This window comes from Miscanthus floridulus, chromosome 9 (genome assembly GCF_019320115.1).
Source record: "Miscanthus floridulus cultivar M001 chromosome 9, ASM1932011v1, whole genome shotgun sequence".
NCBI classification, from domain to species: domain Eukaryota; kingdom Viridiplantae; phylum Streptophyta; class Magnoliopsida; order Poales; family Poaceae; genus Miscanthus; species Miscanthus floridulus.
Window position 1 is genome coordinate 66,846,205 of NC_089588.1, and position 9,016 is coordinate 66,855,220.

Below are 9,016 nucleotides of genomic sequence, written 5' to 3' on the forward strand. Positions count from 1 at the left end.
AAAGTATATTGGTGCCCTTACAACAATTTCATACATTGGTCATACATGATTACAAGCATAATCATATATATAAAATCAACATTTCATGTGATAAGGTATAAGAATGAGATGAAATTTTATATGCTCATGTTCATGAATGCTTGAATGATGCTTGTGTTCATGAAATGCAAGTGTCAAATGTCATGCTTAACACTGGGGTGTTGCATTCGCAGAGCAAATCTAGTGGAATCATGGCTAGTTGTAGTGTCTCTCTGGTGTGGTTCTTGAAGCGCCCATGTGGTGGGCTTGACGTGTGATGCGAATTAGCGTGCGAACCACCTAGATTGGACTCGTCGTAACGAGAATGTTGTTTTGCTTGCTATTTTATCCTGGCTCATTTTTTAGACTTTCTTTTGGCCCATATTTGTTTTGAGTGTCAAATCAGCCATATAATCCGGCTCATACAATTTTTAACATCGATTCGCTTTTCAGCCCATCGTACAGATTTTAGAAAGAATAGACTAATTTGAAGTATGTAGGAGGAATAAAGACTAGTTTGAAGTTTTAATTGCAGATTAAAAATAGAAAGCACAAGCGCATGTCATCGATTGTGAGGAAGCACTAGCGTGCTGGTAAGATAAAACAGTGGATAGTTTGATGTTTTTGGATTTTTTTTTGTTTTGGTTCTCCACTCCAGGTGCTATAGCCGTGGGCTGGCATTTTCGTTGGAGAATTTAAAAAGGTTTCTATATCAGTGGTATGATTTTTCAAAAACTTAATAAACTAATTAACTATACGTATAATTTTACATCGTTATTGGTATGTTTTTAGACTCCAAATTGAGCAATCATGAACAGTTACACGCTAGCTGGAAGCTACTGACAATGAGCACTCAGTACAGGCTCGCGATCTCCGGGTTGCAGAAGACGAGCACCTCCGCGAGCTGGGCCCTGCCCTCGTCGCCGAACAGGCTCTCCTTCCCGTCCGGCCGCCTGGCGTACGACAGGACGAGCCGCGAGCGCGCGCTGCGGAGGTCGCCGACGCCGGCGCTGGAGTCGGGTCCAGTGAACACGCCCATCACGGCGGTGAGTGGCGGGCCGATGAGCAGGCCGTCGGCGCCGAACTGTGGCCCGCCGCGGGAGTAGTCGAACAGCGCCGCGCCGCTCCCGCCCACCTTCGGCAGCACCACGGGCAGCGGCGGTGAGGCCTCGGTGGCTTCCGCTGGCGCAGCAAGAGCAAGCTCGTCGTCGGGTCAGTAGAAGAGGAACGCGTCCAGCGTGTCGTAGTAGTCGTCCGTGCTGCGGTACCCCTCCGGGCTGAACCCGCCGAACCGGAAGCCACCGTCGGTGTAGCCGACGACGACGTAGGGGCCCTTGAAGTCGCACCGCCGGTGGAAGTCCGTCGCGCTGAAGCCGTCCACGGTGGCCTTGTAGCAGCACTTGAGCTCACGGTCTGCACCATTAACATCATGCAAAGAAAACAAAGAACATTAGGCACTGCGCTAACTGCAAAAATAAAATATATGACAATTATGTGATTCACAATCGCATGACAATCAATTAATTCAAGAGCATATACTGTAATTACCTCTGAGGTGTGTTTTTGCCACGAGCGACATGGGGAACGGCGGCTCGACGTCGTGGTACCCGAACTGCAGCTGCGGCGGCGGCAGCGCGGCTTCTCTCGCGCCTTGGCCCCAGTTAAAGAAGCTTCGAGGGGTGACGAAGCTTGGCCTGCTCAACGCCATGGCCCTGCCGCTAGCCATGAACGCCGCCATGCCGCTCAGTGTGCTCAGGCGTGGATAGTGGATACCAAGCCGATTGATGAGAGAGGGCGGAGCTCAAACCAGGCCAATCATCACTTTCTGGATGGACAGTGGTTGCCTGGTCGGGAGAACCGCCAGCTTGGCTTGATCGGTTCGAAGCTTCGAACTTCGATCGTGGGCATAGGGGACCTTATCCGCTCCCTAGCTGCAGAACGGGAGGAAATCACACGTGTGGCAACCCGGTTGGTCGTGCCTATTCACTCTCTAGGCCACACAAAGTAGAAACTGAAGGTGGAAACCGCAATTGCATATACAGAATCGGTAATTCTTCTTGGGCGTCTGCGGCGCCGGACACTTTAGATGGTGGGCCACTTGCGTAAGGCCAATGATCGTTCTTTATGTGCTCATCCACTCGCCCTCAATTATTTAAAAAAATTCATCTCACTGTAGCACTGCAATAGGTCTCTGCGAGACCACGACCGCAACCACGTTCCGCCGTGCCGCCACGGTGACTGCACTCTCCGTCGCGCCTCCCTCTCCACCGTGCCTGCGCTCCGCCAGCGGCATCTCCATCGCGCCATCCTCCCACTACACCACGTCTCTCAGCCACCGCGGCTTTCTAGAGCGCGTGAACCTGCCGCAGCCTTCTCCATTGGACCTGTCGTGACCTTCTCCACTAGAGCGGCGAGCTCCACGCCACCGGCAAGCTCCACACCGGTGAACTCCATGTGTCGACGAGTCTCCATTCCAAAACAACAAGGAGATATTGCACTGAAAGCACACGTTGCAAACTATGTTTCAATTGTTTCAGATGTTTGAGAGGTAAATTGCAAGTGTTTTATGCGGATGTTACAAAAAGCATATCGGGATGTTGCAAATGTTTCAGAGGCATGTTGCAAGTGTTTAAAGGCATGTTGCAAGTGTTTGTTCAAAATGTTTCTTCTATTTCAGAAGCGTTTCGATCCTGATGTTACCAGTATTTTGATCTGAATGTTGCATATGTTTCACACATATATGTCGCAAGAGTATGTTCGAAATGTTTCAGCCGTTCAGTCTTATGTTGCAATAAGTATTTTCATGTTGCAAGATGCAAGTGTTTTTATCTGGATGTTGCATATGTTTCACACACATGTTGAAGTGTATTTCCAAATGTTTCATCTACTTCATACATACGTTGCAACCAAGTGTTTCATATTTTAGAGGTAGAGAGTCATGGGGCATGGCCCGAGCGCCGAGGATGGGGCGAGCTGAGGCCGATGGATGGGGCGTGTTGGGGGCAAACAGTCGAGGTGTGCGGCGCACCTAGGGGTCGTGCGGACGGGAAGCGCTTGTCCAATCATCCTCATCCCTGCTCTTGGGTCCTACCCATGCGGAGAGAGGAAGGGGTTTGTCTTGTCCACACAAGGGTGTGCCGGGATGGCGTGTGCCCGGATGTGAGGGATGGTTGTTCCCTCAGTCCTAGCGGAGTGAGTGGAGCGTGCATATCCCTGTCAGGGCTGGCGTACTTCATGGAGCCCGACCTCTCCTTGTCTCTTCTCAGGGGTCAAGGCAAAGGAGAGGTCGAGCGTAGCTGCGTAGCGTGCAGTGGAAGGAGAATGGAGAGGTCGCGATGCACCGCATGACTTGATGCCTGGCATGGGGCCTTCGCGGTTTAGGTGGGCCGAGGTCGCTAGGCCTCTGCCAGCTGGGCCACCCAGAAGGCTTATTACTTGATGCCTTGAGATACCCGGGGTATCATAACCCTGGCAGGTGTGTTCTAGCGATGAGGCGAATAAAACTAGACCCACTTGTATATTTTTTAAATAATTTTTTAGTAGGAATTTTTGTCTGCTATCTTATAACATATAATTTATACTCCCTTCGTCCATTTATCAGACTCGTTTTAGGGTCGTGCGCAGTGACAAGGAGGGCGGCGCATGCAGAATTGCCCATTAAATCGTGGCTTCCTTTTAACTCCACAGGCGACTGTTGAATTACCAAGTATATACTCCGCTAATCCCGCTCCAAACGCCGTTACGGCGCGTGCCTGGCTTTCGCATGCACCCATGTGAATTTTTTTTCCTTTCCTTTTCACCATGCCCGGCATCGCGCGCGCAATTCTCTTCCTTTCCTTTTCTTCTTTGCCACAATGCCTTTAGATTTAGCCGTGATTACCACGCGATTTCCTTTCCTTTTCACCATGCCCAGCAATGCGCATGTACTAGATCTCGTCATCGACGGCCTGGCAATCCATCGCACGTAAGCATGCAGCAGCATGGCATGGTGGCGGCATCGAGCGACTCAACAGCACAATGGAGTGGATCAATTTGGTGGCATGACGGGGTGGTGTGGTGACAACTCGGCGGCGTAGAGGCTGGACCTTTCACGAAGGCTAACGGGAGGGAAACGGAGGTGCTATTTGAAGCAACGGGAGGGCGGCGCCGCATCAATTGGCGCATTGTGTACGAGGAGCCCACGTCTCGTACGAGGAGAGCGAGCGCCTAGGGAGGAGGTCCCTAGCTTAAACGACGCCAACTATTGGAAAAAAAATTTGCTCACACGAGTCCGATAAATAGACAGAGGGAGTATCATATAACTTATAAGTATAACTTATAACATATAACTTATGCGAAAAACTTGGAAGCTCAAAAGTTATGAAACACACCTTATTATTTACAAAAAAATTATTAAACACAAAGGAATGAATTAACTTATAAATTATATCAAAACTTATGTACAGAAGTTATCATACACAACTCGTATACATAAGTTATTCAATACAACTTGTGTGCATAAAGTTGTAAGTTATATGTTATAAGTTAATACACATAAATTGGTACTACAAAAGATTGTTCGAAACATATGTAACTGGGGTCTAGTTTTGTTCACCTCATCGCGTAGAACACATCGGTGCAGACGAAATTAAAAATGGATACAACATTCAGAAGTTATAGTATTTCAAAATAAATGTTTTGCTTTTTTTAGGTGACGTCAGCCGCATGAGAAAGCATGTGGGGAAGATGAGTGGTTCACCAGGGGCATGTTTGATAAGGTGGCCCGATGGCCTGGTTGCGCCCCTGGGTTGCAGTGCTCGTGTTTGATGGCCTTGGCCTGTCTCCCAGCCTAGCTCACGCGGTGCAAAACTCTCCCCTTTGCCTGGTTCCACGGAAATGAAATCCCCCTCCATTTTTCTAGGGCACGGCACCGCGTGGCGCCAGACGGCCGATTTGGGGGTGATTTTGGGTGGCGGTGGGTGGCTCACGCGGGCTTGCGCGGGAAGGCTGAAAGCTCCACGCGTGCTCTCTCCTCAGGTGAAATTTGCCGCCTTTATAAGCGGTCGCCCGACGCTGTGGTCCCTCCCTTCTTGTCCCTTGCTTCTCCACCCAATCATGTGAGATACCAGCGGTGGTGTTGAGGTCTGGTGTCCGGTGAGGCGACATTCTTTCCCTATAGGCTTCCTCTCCGTTCCCCCGCCTGGGATCTGCACCGACGCGGCGCCACACCGTCTTCCTTGCTAGGACTTTGGGAGGCGGTCGTCTTTTTCCTTCTACTCATGCTCCGTTGGTGCGGTTGGTGTTCTTCCGGCTAGATCTACCTCCTCTCTGTCCAGACCTGCTTCCTCTTCGCCACCTGGTCTTCTTCTTCTTCGTGTTGCGCCTCTTCTTTGCTCCGACGATGACCCCGAGGTGAAATCAATCCGCAATCCCCCTATTCTATGATGGCGATGATGTTAGGGTTTGCTAATATACTTGCTCATGATGATTTGTTTGGTTAATATTAGTACATGTTGTTGGTTCATTCTTGATTAGGGTTTCATTTGGTCTTTGTTCCATGTTGTTTGTATAGTTGTTTATTTGCCATGACATGATGGTATGCTTACTATTTTCGGTGCTCTCTGCTAATGATGCCTCTGTAGGTTCTTGATTGTTGTTTGGTTGGCCATGTATTTTTTTATTGTGGTCGATGATTTGTCCAAGGCACTTGGAGGCATGTACCTACATGCAGCCATGCCTACCTAGCTATTTTAATCACCGTACTTCCATGTTGAAGCCAGGCAGGGTATGTTGAACTGAGTTCATGTCAAAACTATTGATATTATACCAATGAAGCAGGTCCTTAGTGGGACATTTTAGATCATCGATTTGGTCTAACCAAATCGAAGATCATCAATGCCGCACTCAAGGTCTATTTCATGTCTTATATTTGGCTGAGGCTAAACCTCTTTATGATTTCATAGAAAATGAGCCCTTACTATGTAGTTTTCAAGGGGAAGAATCCTAGGGTTTACCTGACTTGGCATGAGTGTAGTGAACAAGTGCTTGGGTTCAAAAATGTTATATACAAGAAGTGCAGTAACTATGAGCAGGTTGTTTTAGACTTTAATGCATCAGTTCATGGTAAACAACATCCCCTAAGTTGTTCCAAACTGAAACATGTGCCACCATGCAACATGTTCAAGGTAAGATTGTTCCTTAGAAGAATGTGACCATTGTCATGTCACACCCAATTTTAAGGATAAAATGGGATGCAAAATCTTATGTGCGCCCAGAGATCAGTCACACACATAAGCCGACAAATTATGAATAGTATCATCACAAGTGTTTATTACATCACGAATAAGATAGAGTCTTCACTTAAATGTAGCGGAAGTAAGAAAAGATCACTCGTGGAAGCTCCATATCATAGGGACATCAACTGGTTGACCACAAGACTAGTAATCCTTAGGGAAATCATCGTTACCATAGCCACTTGTTACCCATCCGGGATTTTTATCCAAATAATGAAAATAAACAAGCGTAAGTACATGTCGTACTCAATAAGTGTAACATGGGGTTCATGAGCCTCAAAAGGCTTAACACAAATTTAACAGCATTCAGCTTTTAGTTGTCACAATTTTAGCTTAAGAGTAGCAACAAGTTGTTTCAATTCCCAATGCAAAACACATGATTAATGTAAACATGAATAATGACTAGCATAAATAGATAATTCTTAGTGTTCTTCTATTCCATAAGGGTTCCAAGGCCGCTCATGACCATGAGCACGGCTGATATACCAGTTTTACACTCTGCAGAGGTTGTACACTTTCACTATGAGTTATGATACCCATATGCCCAGGTTAATTACTCCCAAAACACTTCCAAGGTGAGCAGGCAGGGGGCACTATGAAGCCTTTCAAAGATTTGTCTAACAAGTTAGGGCCGCTAGGTTTCTGTGGCATGCGAATATAGGGCTCCCCTTCTGACAGGCACAATGACGCGCAGCCTATACACTAGCGGATAGAGGCCACACTATATCCAACCCGGAACATGTAATAGAACTGACCAAATCATAAGAACGTAAGTACAAAAACAATCACCGAAGTGATCAAATTCCTGTACTTAAGATCCCATAATCCCGGTAGTCCAGAAATCATGAAGGATTTCAACCAACTCTCGACATACAAACCAAGACCGTAGTGATTCAACACAACATATCATTCATTACAACATTTCACAAGTAGCATTCGGATTACATCCATCAGAGTTCAAATAATATTACAAACCAAGTTTGAATTTGTGGAAGCAACATAGTTTAGTACATAACTTCATAGTTTCAAATACATTGCCAGATCTAAGTCATGTCCCACCAAAGCATCAATAGATACGAGAACTAGTAGAGACTGCGCCCAACGGTCTAGTCTTCATCCCCAGCTGGGAGAAGGCAGTACTTGCAGCAACCAAAGTAGAACTGGTCATCTGCAACAGGTGGGAGATAAACCCCGAGTACGAGAAGGTACTCAGCTAGACTTACCCATCAAAACCAGAAATAAAAGACACCAAGGGTCATGCAAGGCTTATGAGGTGGGATAGCTTGACACAGTTGCATAAAAGAGCTTATGATTATAGTAACCAATTTAAACTTCGCATCAAGCTTATCATCAATTACCTATCCACTAGATTTGCACCTGTACTAGAGCACTCACTTATTAGGAGCAAACAATATTAACCATAGCAGGTATAATAAGGCTGTCATCATCATATCATCATTTCCGAACCATTAGGTTATTTAGTGTATCTACTTTGGAGATAAGCCCGTCAAGTTCTCACTAACCGGGAGAGACGGCGACTCGAATCGAATTACAACTCAGCTGAGGGGTATTCCTAACTCTCACCCTGGCATACTTAGCAAGGATAGCCATGGGTCACCTTTGGAACAACTTAGGAACCAAATTCGCGGGTTCGATCAGCGCCAGCACTCTCAGGGATTACCTTTCTGCCAGGACGATCAGGACTTTTAAATCACCTACCCTTGGACTCACGCCTATGGCTCCCTTCCGAGGCACACTTTATACTTATCGACTCCCGGCCTGAGGTGAGCTACTCGGCTTTGTGATCGGTCTTCAAACATGGCCAACTAAGAGAGAGGCATGCGTTCAACATGAACAGGAAAGGCTCCAAGATTCAGTCCTTAATCGACACAGACGGAGTCACTGCAAACCGGCAAGCCTCCGTCCGGTCTTCATTTCAAATTAAGACTGGTTCTTTTCCACGATAGCAAATATAGCCAACCGTGCCATATGTATCTTCCTATATCTCGCAGGTGACAGGAAATCACCTGACTTCTACCGTGTTTAAGCAGGGCTAAGCACTACACGAGCTTGAGCTACATAGGATTCAGGGTATCAATATCTGGACAAGGATTGGATAACCAATGCAGCAAGTGTTTGCATCCAACACCTAAACTTAATGCAACAATATATATATGTAACAATAATACTGTAACTGCATTTTGGAAATTAGGAGGCTTAATATGCTCCGGGGCTTGCCTTTCACAAAGTTGCACGGACGGTGATCCGGGCACTCAACGATGACCTCGTCTGGCACTTCTCCTGAAGGCTGCACCTCCTGAACCTCCGGTGTCGGCTGCTGTTGCTCGCTCAGTTCCTCGAATTCCAACAGTGTCACACCCTCCGGTACACCTATTGCATGCCGATGCACAAGATAAATATCATGGATGCATAAGGAATGACATGATGCTCATGATGAATGAATCACAGTAAGTGTTTACGAAAGCATCATTGGACACTCGTTTACCGAGTAAGAATAGTTCTATTCAAATCACTTTAAAATAGGTATCTAACTTAACTTGAAAAACAAGATCAACTTACCTAACTTGCATAACCTAAGATAAAGATGCTCATCTTCAGTTAAAGGCCTAACACCTAGGAACATTACCACAAACTTAGAAATAATAAAGGCATACTTAAAACAACAGTTAAAGTTTCATATGCACACGGGTAGTTCCTTAATTCAA

The 9,016-nt window shown here is 46.6% G+C and overlaps 1 pseudogene; it reads right to left on the reverse strand.

Moving 5' to 3' along the window:
• Nucleotides 1-763: 763 nt before the first annotated feature.
• On the reverse strand, nucleotides 764-1,921 carry LOC136482092 (uncharacterized; annotated as a pseudogene).
• Between the last annotated feature and the right edge of the window lie 7,095 nt (nucleotides 1,922-9,016).